Genomic DNA, 12,278 nt, shown 5'->3' with positions numbered 1-12,278 from the left:
AGAACTGTCTGAGGACCTGAGAACCAAAATTGTGGCAAAATATCAACAATCTCAAGGTTACAAGTCCATCTCCAGAGAACTAGATTTGCCTTTGTCCACAGTGCGCAACATTATCAAGAAGTTTGCAACCCATGGCACTGTAGCTAATCTCCCTGGTCGTGGACGGATGAGGAAAATTGATGAAAGATTGCAACGCAGAATAGTCCGGATGGTGGATAAGCAGCCCCAAACATGTTCCAAAGACATTCAAGCTGTCCTGCAGGCTCAGGGAGCATCAGTGTCAGCGCGAACTATCCGTCGACATTTAAATGAAATGAAACGCTATGGCAGGAGACCCAGGAGGACCCCACTGCTGACACAGAGACATAAAAAAGCAAGACTACAGTTTGCCAAAATGTACTTGAGTAAGCCAAAAGCCTTCTGGGAAAACGTCTTGTGGACAGATGAGACCAAGATAGAGCTTTTCGGTAAAGCACATCATTCTACTGTTTACCGAAAACGGAATGAGGCCTACAAAGAACAAAACACAGTACCTACGGTAAAATATGGTGGAGGTTCAATGATGTTTTGGGGTTGTTTTGCTGCCTCTGGCACTGGGTGCCTTGACTGTGTGCAAGGCATCATGAAATCTGAGGATTACCAAAGGATTTTGGGTCGCACTGTAGGGCCCAGTGTCAGAAAGCTGGGTTTGCGTCCAAGATCCTGGGTCTTCCAGCAGGACAATGACCCCAAACATACGTCAAAAAGCACTCAGAAATGGATGGCAAAGAAGCGCTGGAGAGTTCTGAAGTGGCCAGCAATGAGCCCAGATCTAAATCCCATTGAACACCTGTGGAGAGATCTTAAAATTGCTGTTGGGAAAAGGTGTCCTTCCAATAAGAGAGACCTGGAGCTGTTTGCAAAGGAAGAGTGGTCCAAAATTCCGGGTGAGAGGTGTCAGAAGCTTATTGATGGTTATAGGAAGCGACTGATTTCAGTTATGTTTTCCAAAGGGTGTGCAACCAAATATTAAGTTAAGGGTGCCAATACTTTTGTCCAGCCCATTTTTGGGGTTTTGTGTGACATTATGTCATATTTGCTTTTCTGCCTCTGTTTTATATTTGTTCCAATACATACAAAGGGAATAAACATGTGTATAGCAAAACATGTGTTAATGCAATACCTTTTTTGTGTGAAATACTTGATTTTCAGGAAAAATATCAAGGGTGCCAACAATTTCGGCCATGACTGTATGCCTTCCTATTGAATTATACATTGTCTAGTACATGCTCTCTAAATACCTGGTCTTGGCCATGCAGATTTCCCATCCTCTTATGTGAGTGAGCAGTTCTATCATTAACAGAAAACAGCCTGTCAGACCACTAGGGATCCTAGAACACCAAATATCAAAGCACCTTTCGTTGCAGATCCCAGTTCCAAGCTTGCCATTGTCTTGTAACCTTCAAAGAAATTGTTATTAATAAAAAAAATGTTGCATATATGTGGGATCAAGAACTTGATTCAGGTGTTGGGATCTACAGGGTTAAAAATAAGGGTGTCGTCAGTGATTAGCAGGTGCTTTACTAATGAGAAAGGTATTTTAAAGGAGAAGTACAGCCAAAGCTCTTTTGTCTGTACTTCTCCTGTGGCTAGCAGGAGTGCTCTTCATTCTGCACTCCTGTGACCCATTTTCAGTCGACAGCAGGGTAAAGACCACTGCTGGATGATGTCAATCATGTGGTGCCGGCTGGGGAAAGATCCAGACTTTACAGTTGGAATCCACCCAGATCCCTGGACCGGCACTTGGCTCAGCTTCTCAGCAATGTGCTGAGATTCTAAACCAGCCACTCCTGTCCCCTCCACAGCCCAGTGAGCATAGGGGGGACAGAGAGTAGTGACTGACACCAGGCACTGAGAACTGAGCAATCAGCGGTCTTTGATCGCTCAGTTCTCAATCTTTGAATCGGCGGGGGACAGATACAGCATTGGACCAATGCTGCATCCACCTAGGTAAGTATGATTCCTAAGAAAAAAAACTCAACTTCTCTTTTAAGGGAAGGGTGACAAGGTACAGGGAAGAGACAGACATGCTTCCTTATCTCTTGAAGCAGAGCAGTATGCTGTAATTATTTTAGTCCAGACTTTCTAAACCTTTTTCTCCACAGAGGAACCCTTAGAATCATTATCTGGTCTTGAGGAACCCCTGCTAAAAGTGAGGAGGAGTGAGGATCTATGCACACTGGCTTAAAAAAGAGGAGTTAAGGGTTTTGCCTGTAGAAGCAACTAATTTTATCCTATGTGTCTGTGCACATTAGGTTGTTTAGAGGCATATTTTAAGCTCAGCTTTCTGTTTTGTGTTTTTGAGAGCAGTTTTATAGCAGAACAAACACTAAATGCTCCTAAATGCTAGTACAAACACTGCTCAAAAGTGACAATTTTTTTTTTTGCCAAGAGCACTGGCTTTGTTTAGGCCAGTGTGCAAGGACCCTCCAGCTTACATTAGTAATCAGTGGAAAGAATGTCCCGCTTACAGTGGTGGTCAAAATGCCAGCTAAAAAGATCATTGATGTAATGCTGTTGGCTCTGCAGTGTGGTGTTGGCCCTGGATCTAGGCAGGTACCACCAGATAGGAGGTCAATCAGCCACAGCTCAAGGAACCCCCCCAAGAACCTAGGATTTCACAGAACCTTGGTTGAGTATGGCTGGTGTAATCAAATGAACCCTAATAGGCATATTAGTTAAGGTAGGTATGCAGCTAAAGTAAGCACAAATGCACAGCTACCAATCATTTTTTAGATTATTAGTCAGGCTAGCATAAGAGGATGTCTGATTGGCTGATGCACGTTACTGTACGTTTCTTTCTGCTAAGATATGACATAAACTTAAAATAAAATTTTGTGTCCTTGCTGATCTCTCAGATATCCATTTCTAATCATTCCTTGTATTTGGAGAACAATGGAAGCTTGTGACCCCCCTAAAAAATACTTATTGCCTGGCTGACCCTAGCTTCAAAACTTTCAAAGCCACTGGAATTGAATTAGTGACCTGATGCAAATCAATAAAGTCAAACTAGAGTCAGAGCTCCTCTAAACCACTAAAAGACAACAAATGGGCATGACAGGGAACTAGCATTTTCAGAAGGGGGGGCAACACTTCACCAGTCCAAGCTTACTTTAAAGCAGCCTTGTTCAACCAAGGATCTGTGGAACCCAAGGGCTTCTCCAGTGGTTGCTAGGGATATCTTAAGGTGAAAGCAGTGACAGATTGTTCTACTGTGTACGTTGACCACCAATTTCATGGGTCACCACAATTTATTTTTTTAATGGAAGATCACTATACATTTTACTGTCTAAACTTGATTGTATAATTTCATGATTGTTACTGAAGATAATTTTACCATATACAAAATGGTGGTGGTGGTGGGGGTTAAAAAGATCCCTTTTCTCTATTATTTTCTTTAAAACTCTCTACAACCTGCTGTTACTGCTAATGTGCATGAGCTGTAGGTATGATCATTTTAGTGGGGGTTCCTTAAGACCTGAAAACTAAGGGTTCCTCTAAAGTAGGGAAGGTTTAAAACCCATCAGTAAGTTTGCAACTTATTGGACAGATTTCTCTTCATGTCCAGTCCCAGAGATGCATCAAGTAGAGAGAGAAAATCTCTAGAGTGAGGGAAAATGTCCACTCAGACAGTTGTCCCTACAAGTGTCCCTACTGAAGGTTTTACCTTTACCACCTGTTCCTGAGACAACCCAAATCTTGTATTTCCCATCGATTTCTGTTTCAATGCACAATGGTCACAGGACAAAATAGTGGACACAGATGGCAAGAAAACCTGACAGGGTTTCTAACTCTTTCCTACACTATCCAAAGCAACAAAAAATGTTTGGATATACATACATTTTAAATATGAACATTTTTTAAATTCAATTGCAATAAACTTTCATTGTTGATGTTTTAAATAATCCGAATACCTACAGCTACCATCAGTGTGGTGGTAAAGACTCAAGGAAACATACAGATACATTTTGTTGGATTTCCATCATGCTATGCTAAAGCAAACTAAGCTAAACTTGTAGTTGGAGGTGATACCAACTGCATAACATTTGATTCCACTAAACATTTTTTTCTATATTACAACATTTGTACAGGAAGAATCCCAGATTAAGAATCAGGATATTATTTTACAATTATAGGTTGATATCTTGTAATATGAATTAACCCTTACCTTCACTTTCCTTGCATTGGGACAGTGGCTAGTATGCAGTCCAGTTCCAGACACCTAAATAACCATTGTCTTTGTGACCAGACCCTTCCTGACCTTCCACTGGTTGGTCACACTTCTATCAGAAGAGCAGACAATAAAATTCTCCCATGTTCTCCTAATTATGACATACAAAGCAAGGGCCAAAATTTAAATTTGTGACCATGTGCCTTAAAGAAACAGGCACCAAAAAGCATAACTAAACCGAAAAACAAATTGTAATGCACTGTAACTCAATAATCTTTAAATTTGGTGCCTGCTTTCATTTTCTTTTTCATGCTTTTTTTACTTTTATTACCACTGATCATTATGTTAATCCTATGAATAACACACTTCCTGTCCCTGGATGGCTACACTCACTTCTCCAATGTATATACAGGTGAAACTCGAAAAATGTGAATATTGTGCAAAAGTTTGATAGGCCCAAAGATATCTGGTGGCAGTTTGGAGTTTAAAGAGTTAAATGCTTAGGCAACTTAACCCAGTGACAGTCACTCTCAGGATGCTGACACCTACATTGTCGTCCTGCGAGCTGGAAAATCTTTGTGCAGGGTGCAGCTGAGAGTGGCACTGTTAGGTGACAGCGTGGTGTGAGGTTGGCTGGTCCTTTGTCACGAGTTGGTGGTCTGATCATGCCAGAAATGTAGTGTCTAGTCACTTCTGGTGAGCTGACCAGGAAGTATAAAACATTGTTACCTTTCTTGTGTAAAATACTAATCTTATCAATCTCCATGTAGTGGAAATGATCAAAGGTAGACATGTTTGAAGTCCAGCTTGTGTGACAACCGTGGCTACTAACATACAGGTGAAACGCGAAAAATAATAATATCGGGCAAAAGTTCATTTATTTCAGTAATGCAACTTAAAAGGGGAAACTAATATATGAGATAGACTCATTACATGCAAAGCAAGATAGTTCAAGCCGTGATGTGTCATAATTGTGATGATTATGGCTTACAGCTCATGAAAACCCCAAATCCACAATCTCAGAAAATTAGAATATTACATGCAATCAATAAAACAAGGATTGTATATAGAACAATATCGGACCTCTGAAAAGTATAAGCATGCATATGTACTCAGTACTTGGTTTGGGCCCCTTTTGCAGCAATTACTGCCTCAATGCGGCGTGGCATGGAAGCTATCAGCCTGTGGCACTGCTGAGGTGTTATGGAAGACCAGGATGCTTCAATAGCGGCCTTCAGCTCTTCTGCATTGTTCGGTCTCATGTCTTTCATCTTTCTCTTGGCAATGCCCCATAGATTCTCTATGGGGTTCAGGTCAGGCAAGTTTGCTGGCTAATCAAGCACAGTAATCTCATGGTCATTGAACCAGGTTTTGGTGCTTTCGGCAGTGTGGGCAGGTGCCAAGTCCTGCTGGAAAATGAAGTCAGCATCCCCATACAGCTCGTCTGTGGAAGGAAGCATGAAATGAAGAGTACTTGTAAATTCATTGGTTTTAGCAGAGTCTAATTGTCTAATAAGCAAGGCGTTATCTTGTCTCATGACAGATATTTGACAGATATTGCTTCATTGATGGTATATGGTTGATGGTATACAAGAGTTGTCAAAAGGTCCAGAGCTGTCAAAAGGTCCTAACATTTCCTTTTTCTGTGCTATCAAAGGGATGTTGACAGAGACCATCTGACCAATCATCCAGTTTAAGGGGTGGTGGCTGAGAGGTCACCATGTTTATGACTGTATCGTGGCCATCCGATACACACAGCTTTATACTAATATTAATATCTTCCACTATGTACAGGTCGCATTCTGGAAACTGGTAGATTATTGTTCAGCTTTATATTTCATGTCCAGGGATACCAAACACAAAGTATATCAGATAGGCCTGTCACACAGGAGGTAGGAGACTGCTATCTCCTCTTTCGTATGTGATAGCTTAGTCATGTATGACCTTGATTTGTTCGGTATGATATTCCCCATTCAAATATATACTTAATGTATCTTGGTCCTGTTGGATTGGTGTGTGGATTTTCTTAAGTTATGAATTGGACAGAGGTCTCGAAGAGGTCACCCTATGCCTAACTGCTTTCTAGGTAGACACTATGGCCTTGATTCACTATTGGGCGTGGGCGCATATTTATGGGCTTAAGCCCAATTTTCATGGGCGTCCGTCCATTTTTTACCCTGCAACCTAATTCACTATTGACCAGAGCCCATAAGCAGGCGCCCAATCTAATTCACAAAAAGACACACGCCCGGAATCAGACTCACAAAAGCAGACTTGCTAAGAAGCACGTCTAACACCATGAAAAATCACTGTAGAGACATGTTCACTTAGAAATTTGCTTTGCCAAATATCAGGACTTCACTTTAAACAATATCTGCTATTTCCAAAAAAATTAAGAATGTGTTAAAAATCGTTTTTTTCAAGGAAATCGACACAGTAAAAATCTAGACGCCCGTGCAGTGTCTTTGGCAGATAGAACTGAGCATGTGCAGAACACCTTTTAGACCTCTGCCATGGGCGTTTGCTTTTTAGCCACTGACTAATAGTGAATCTGATTGTGGATTCCTCTGACAGCCGGCACTCGGTCGCGACTACTGTGTTTAATAAACAGCACTCAGCATATCTTCATGTAATCTAATTAGATTTCCTTAGTTCTAGTGATTCTATTTTTGTTTCTTATCCTTTATAATTATTTCTGTTATGATTTTACTTATTTTGAAGGTCTAGATAATATTTATTTTGAAAGCTGAATGTAAAAATAAAGGTCCGCAATAAAAAAAACAAAAAAAAAAACAGCGTGGGTCCCCCCTCTCATCCATACCAAGCCCTTCAGGTCTGGTATGGATATTAAGGGGGAACTCCATGCTGAAATTTAAAAAAAAAACAGCGTGGGTCCCCCTCAATATCCATACCAGACCCTTATCCGAGCATGCAGCCCGGCAGGTCAGGAAAGGGGGGGACGACGAGCGAGCGCCCCCCCCTCCTGAACCATACCAGGCCACATGCCCTCAACATGGGGGGGGTGCTTTGGGGCAGGGGGGCTCCCCCCCCGAAGCACCTTGTCCCCATGTTGATGAGGACAAGGGCCTCTTCCCCACAACCCTGGCCGGTGGTTGTGGAGGTCTGCGGGCGGGGGGCTTATCATAATCTGGAAGCCCCCTTTAACAAGGGGGCCCCCAGATCCCGGCCACATTGGAGATATCTGGTAGTTATACTGACCTTGCCCAGGGACCTAAGATTGATTCACAGCACAGAAATACAGGCTGGGTTAGCAATGTAGCTCCGTGGATTAGTGGTTAGCACTACTGCCTCATAACTCTAGGGTTGTAGGTTTGAATCCCAACCCCGGCGAGGTAGTAGCATGATCTCCGTGTGTGGCTGTCTTCACATACGTGTTCTGGCAACATCTTTGCTTTCTGTCTAAATCAGTGGTTCTCAACCTTTCTAATGCCGCGACCCCTTAATACAGTTCCTCATGTTGTGGTGACCCCCAACCATAAAATTATTTTCATTGCTACTTCATAACTGTAATTTTGCAGTGGGAGGAGTAGTGCCATGTCATTGGTGTCAGTGGAAGGAGTAGTGCCCCATCACTGATGTCAGTGGGATGAATAGTGCCCCATTGTTGGTATCAGTGGGAGGAATAGTGCCCCATCACTGGTGTCAGTGGGAGGAATAGTGCCCCATCACTGATGTCAGTGGGATGAATAGTGCCCCATTGTTGGTATCAGTGGGAGGAATAGTGCCCCATCACTGGTGTCAGTGGGAGGAATAGTGCCCCATCACTGATGTCAGTGGGATGAATAGTGCCCCATTGTTGGTATCAGTGGGAGGAATAGTGCCCCATCACTGGTGTCAGTGGGAGGAATAGTGCCCCATCACTGATGTCAGTGGGATGAATAGTGCCCCATCGCTGGTGTCAGTGGGAGGAATAGTGCCCCATCGCTGGTGTCAGTGGGAGGAATAGTGCCCCATCGCTGGTGTCAGTGGGAGGAATAGTGCCCCATCGCTGGTGTCAGTGGGAGGAATAGTGCCCCATCGTTGGTATCAGTGGGAGGAATAGTGCCCCATCGCTGGTGTCAGTGGGAGGAATAGTGCCCCATCGTTGGTATCAGTGGGAGGAATAGTGCCCCATCGCTGGTGTCAGTGGGAGGAATAGTGCCCCATCGCTGGTGTCAGTGGGAGGAATAGTGCCCCATCGCTGGTGTCAGTGGGAGGAATAGTGCCCCATCGTTGGTATCAGTGGGAGGAATAGTGCCCCATCGCTGGTGTCAGTGGGAGGAATAGTGCCCCATCGCTGGTATCAGTGGGAGGAATAGTGCCCCATCGCTGATGTCAGTGGGATGAATAGTGCCCCATCGCTGGTGTCAGTGGGAGGAATAGTGCCCCATCGCTGGTGTCAGTGGGAGGAATAGTGCCCCATCGCTGGTGTCAGTGGGAGGAATAGTGCCCCATCGTTGGTGTCAGTGGGAGGAATAGTGCCCCATCGTTGGTGTCAGTGGGAGGAATAGTGCCCCATCGTTGGTGTCAGTGGGAGGAATAGTGCCCCATCGTTGGTGTCAGTGGGAGGAATAGTGCCCCATCGTTGGTGTCAGTGGGAGGAATAGTGCCCCATCGTTGGTGTCAGTGGGAGGAATAGTGCCCCATCGTTGGTGTCAGTGGGAGGAATAGTGCCCCATCGTTGGTGTCAGTGGGAGGAATAGTGCCCCTTCGTTGGTGTCAGTGTGGTGGAGGGGAGAATAGTGCCCCATCATTGGGGTCAGGGGGGGGGGGAAATAGTGTCCCATCGTTGGTGTCAGTGGGGGGAGGAATAGTGCCCCATCATTGGTGTCAGTGGGAGGAATAGTGCCCCATCATTGGTGTCAGTGTGGTGGAGGGGAGAATAGTGCCCCATCGTTGGTGTCAGTGGGGGGAAGAAAAGGGCCCCATCGTTGGTGTCAGTGAGGGGAAGAATAGTGCCCCATCGTTGGTGTCAGTGGGGGGAGGAATACTGCCCCATCGTTGGTGTCAGTGGGGGGAGGAATAGTGCCCCATCGTTGGTGTCAGTGGGGGGAGGAATACTGCCCCATCGTTGGTGTCAGTGGGGGGAGGAATACTGCCCCATCGTTGGTGTCAGTGGGGGGAGGAATAGTGCCCCATCGTTGGTGTCAGTGGGGGGAGGAGTAGTGCCCCATCGTTGGTGTCAGTGGGGGGAGGAGTAGTGCCCCATCGTTGGTGTCAGTGGGGGGAGGAGTAGTGCCCCATCGTTGGTGTCAGTGGGGGGAGGAGTAGTGCCCCATCGTTGGTGTCAGTGGGGGGAGGAGTAGTGCCCCATCGTTGGTGTCAGTGGGGGGAGGAGTAGTGCCCCATCGTTGGTGTCAGTGGGGGGAGGAGTAGTGCCCCATCGTTGGTGTCAGTGGGGGGAGGAGTAGTGCCCCATCGTTGGTATTAGTGACACAAATGATGGGGCACTATTCCTCCCACTGACACCAATGATACTTACCTTGCTGACCCCTGCTCCAGCCTGGGCTCGCTCTCTCACTTACCTGTCAGCTGTCTTCCTTCTCTGGCCGCTCTCCTCTTCACTCGCTCCCTCGGTCTTCTTTGATGTACGCGCGCTGCCGCTTGGCTCCTCCTCTCCAAGCTCCACCTCCTCGCCGATGATTGGCCGCCTGTGTGCCTCTCCTGAGCTACAGTTCCGGTGGCCAATCAGCGGCGAGGAGGCGGAGCTGCTGAGCAATCTTGGAGGTGTGGCCGGGTGACAGCAGCGTATCATCCCGCCCACACATCGCCGGAGACTGCAGCGGTGTCTCGGTTCCTAAGACCATCGGAAATATGTGTTTTCCGATGGTCTTAGGCGACCCCTGGGAAATGGTCGTTCGACCCCCAAAGGGGTCGCGACCCCCAGGTTGAGAACCGCTGGTCTAAATGATCCCTAAAATGTGAATTAGAATGAGGCCTTGTCTGTTGAAACACCTTCAAAGCTGCACCTTATGTGAATGTCATACAATGGGATAAGATAAGGACCTGAATCACTAATAGATTTGATAATGATGGTTTACACTCCACCCACTTTTGTGAAGGATTTGGCAAGCAAAGAGCTGACAGAGAGAGAGAAGAGTGAGACGAAGAAGAGTGAGCGAGAGATACATATGAAGAGTGATAAAGAGAGACATTCAGAAGAGTGAGCGAGAGAGAAGAGCGAGCCAGTGAGACAAAGAAGAGTGAGCAAGAGATACATACTGAAGAGTGATAAAGAGAGACATTCAGAAGAGTGAACGAGAGAGAAAAGACTTGGTTGGTGAATCCACACATCAAACTTGTCACAAATCCTGGCGTGCATTTTTCCCCCAAATGCATAGCAGACCCTTATCCCAGCAGGCAGGTACCGCACGCCTTCAAAGATTTATTTCCTTTGTTGATTTTCCTGCTTCGCTCACACTATATGCAATTGAAAATTACTCTTTAAGTTGCCAATTTTACTGTGTTTTCTAGAGAATTACTAACTAGTTGTGTTTTCAATTGTGTGTAGCATTGCGATTTCTATTTGAGTCTAGATGTTAAATTGCTAATAAATGGCCACAATTCTCAAATACCTTTGAACTCTCGCTGCAACAAATGGTGTATGTTAATACACTCACATTCATTATATCCAATATCAGGTACGATGTCAATGCACAAATCGCACCTGAAATTGCACACCCTGGATGTGACTTGTCATGTGATTGGCATGGCCAGCAGCTTGCTCTTTGCATGGCAAATTGCACCCAATGTTACTGGGGGCCAACACCACTGTCACATCTAATCCGATGCGGCAATTGTCCAACTTACAGTGAAGTTGCACGAGTTCACAATCCAATTGGATGTGAACAGAGCCTACAGTGGCCAATAGGGTGCGACTTGGTCTACGATTTGCAAGTCGCCTGTCATGCCAATTGCATGGCAATCGCAAACAATGTTACTGGGGGCTACCCGGTCACATTAAAGCAGATTTCTAAGTGGTGTTATTGACACCACAGTCACATCACGTGACTTGCATAGAAGTTGCATGATTTCAAAGTCGGGGTACATGGTGATTTCAAGTGCAATTTGCAAGACATTCGACATCGATCTCTCAGCAAATTGCATGAAAAGTAGTGTATTCATTACTCTATTATTACTTGCGGCTCCTACCAAGTTTGAACCACAACAATATGAACGCTCCAATAGCGTGCTCATTGAGTGGGACTTGGCATGTGATTTGCACAACATGCAAGCTGTAAATCGTCTGCAAAGTCGCACCCTATTGTCTGCTATTAGAGTGACCATATGGGTGCGTTTCAAACACTGATTTCTATAGTAGTACATGTACTACTTTAGTGGCAATTTGCATAGAGATCTGTGTCAGATGTCTTGAAAATTGCATTGAAATGGTCAACTTTACTGTAAGTTGCATGATTTGTAAATCAGCTTTGCCCAGAGTGTAATGTTTGGTGATGTTTGATTTCTGGAGTGTTTTACCAATTGATGGGAAATTCACCATACTAGTCAAATCGATTTGTCATTTTCAGTATTGCATACAAGATGTGGTCATGTGACTGTCTTACCTCATGCGAGAATCTGGAGGGAATTGTGACCATAGTAGCAATAAAGGTTCCAATTGGGGTTCCCTTTCACATCCCTGCTCAATGTTCTGTTGTATGCTGCACACGTACATTTCACTGTATATATCTTTCTGATTTGTGGGGCCTGTATACCAAGGGTTAATGCAGGTAGGAAGCGGATTCATCAGGTGAAAACACTTTCACTGACCAAACTAAGGTCAGTGGTGGGTGTGGCTTCATTGGGTGTGGGGCCTTGTTTGGCACGCTCCAAATACAACCTAGCTTATATAAAGATGTGCAGTAGGGAGTGATTTGGCCTGTTACTAGGCCGGGTGGTTTGGGGCTAAGTCCTTGCTTGTAGTGGTTTGGGGGAGGAAGAGATTTTGTGCTGAATTGCCCCAGACACCACTCAGGCTGTGTTTGGAAGTGGGCTGGAAATGTTTGCATATTTTTGGCCTCGTAAAGTGTTTGTGTGTTATTGCACAATGATTGTGTTTTTTCTCTTT

This window comes from Staurois parvus, unplaced genomic scaffold (assembly GCF_062004578.1).
Source record: "Staurois parvus isolate SC_StPar_1 unplaced genomic scaffold, SC_StPar_1.0 ptg000686l, whole genome shotgun sequence".
Classification (NCBI taxonomy): domain Eukaryota; kingdom Metazoa; phylum Chordata; class Amphibia; order Anura; family Ranidae; genus Staurois; species Staurois parvus.
The sequence above is the reverse complement of the archived record's forward strand: the minus strand, read 5'-3'. Positions refer to the sequence as shown.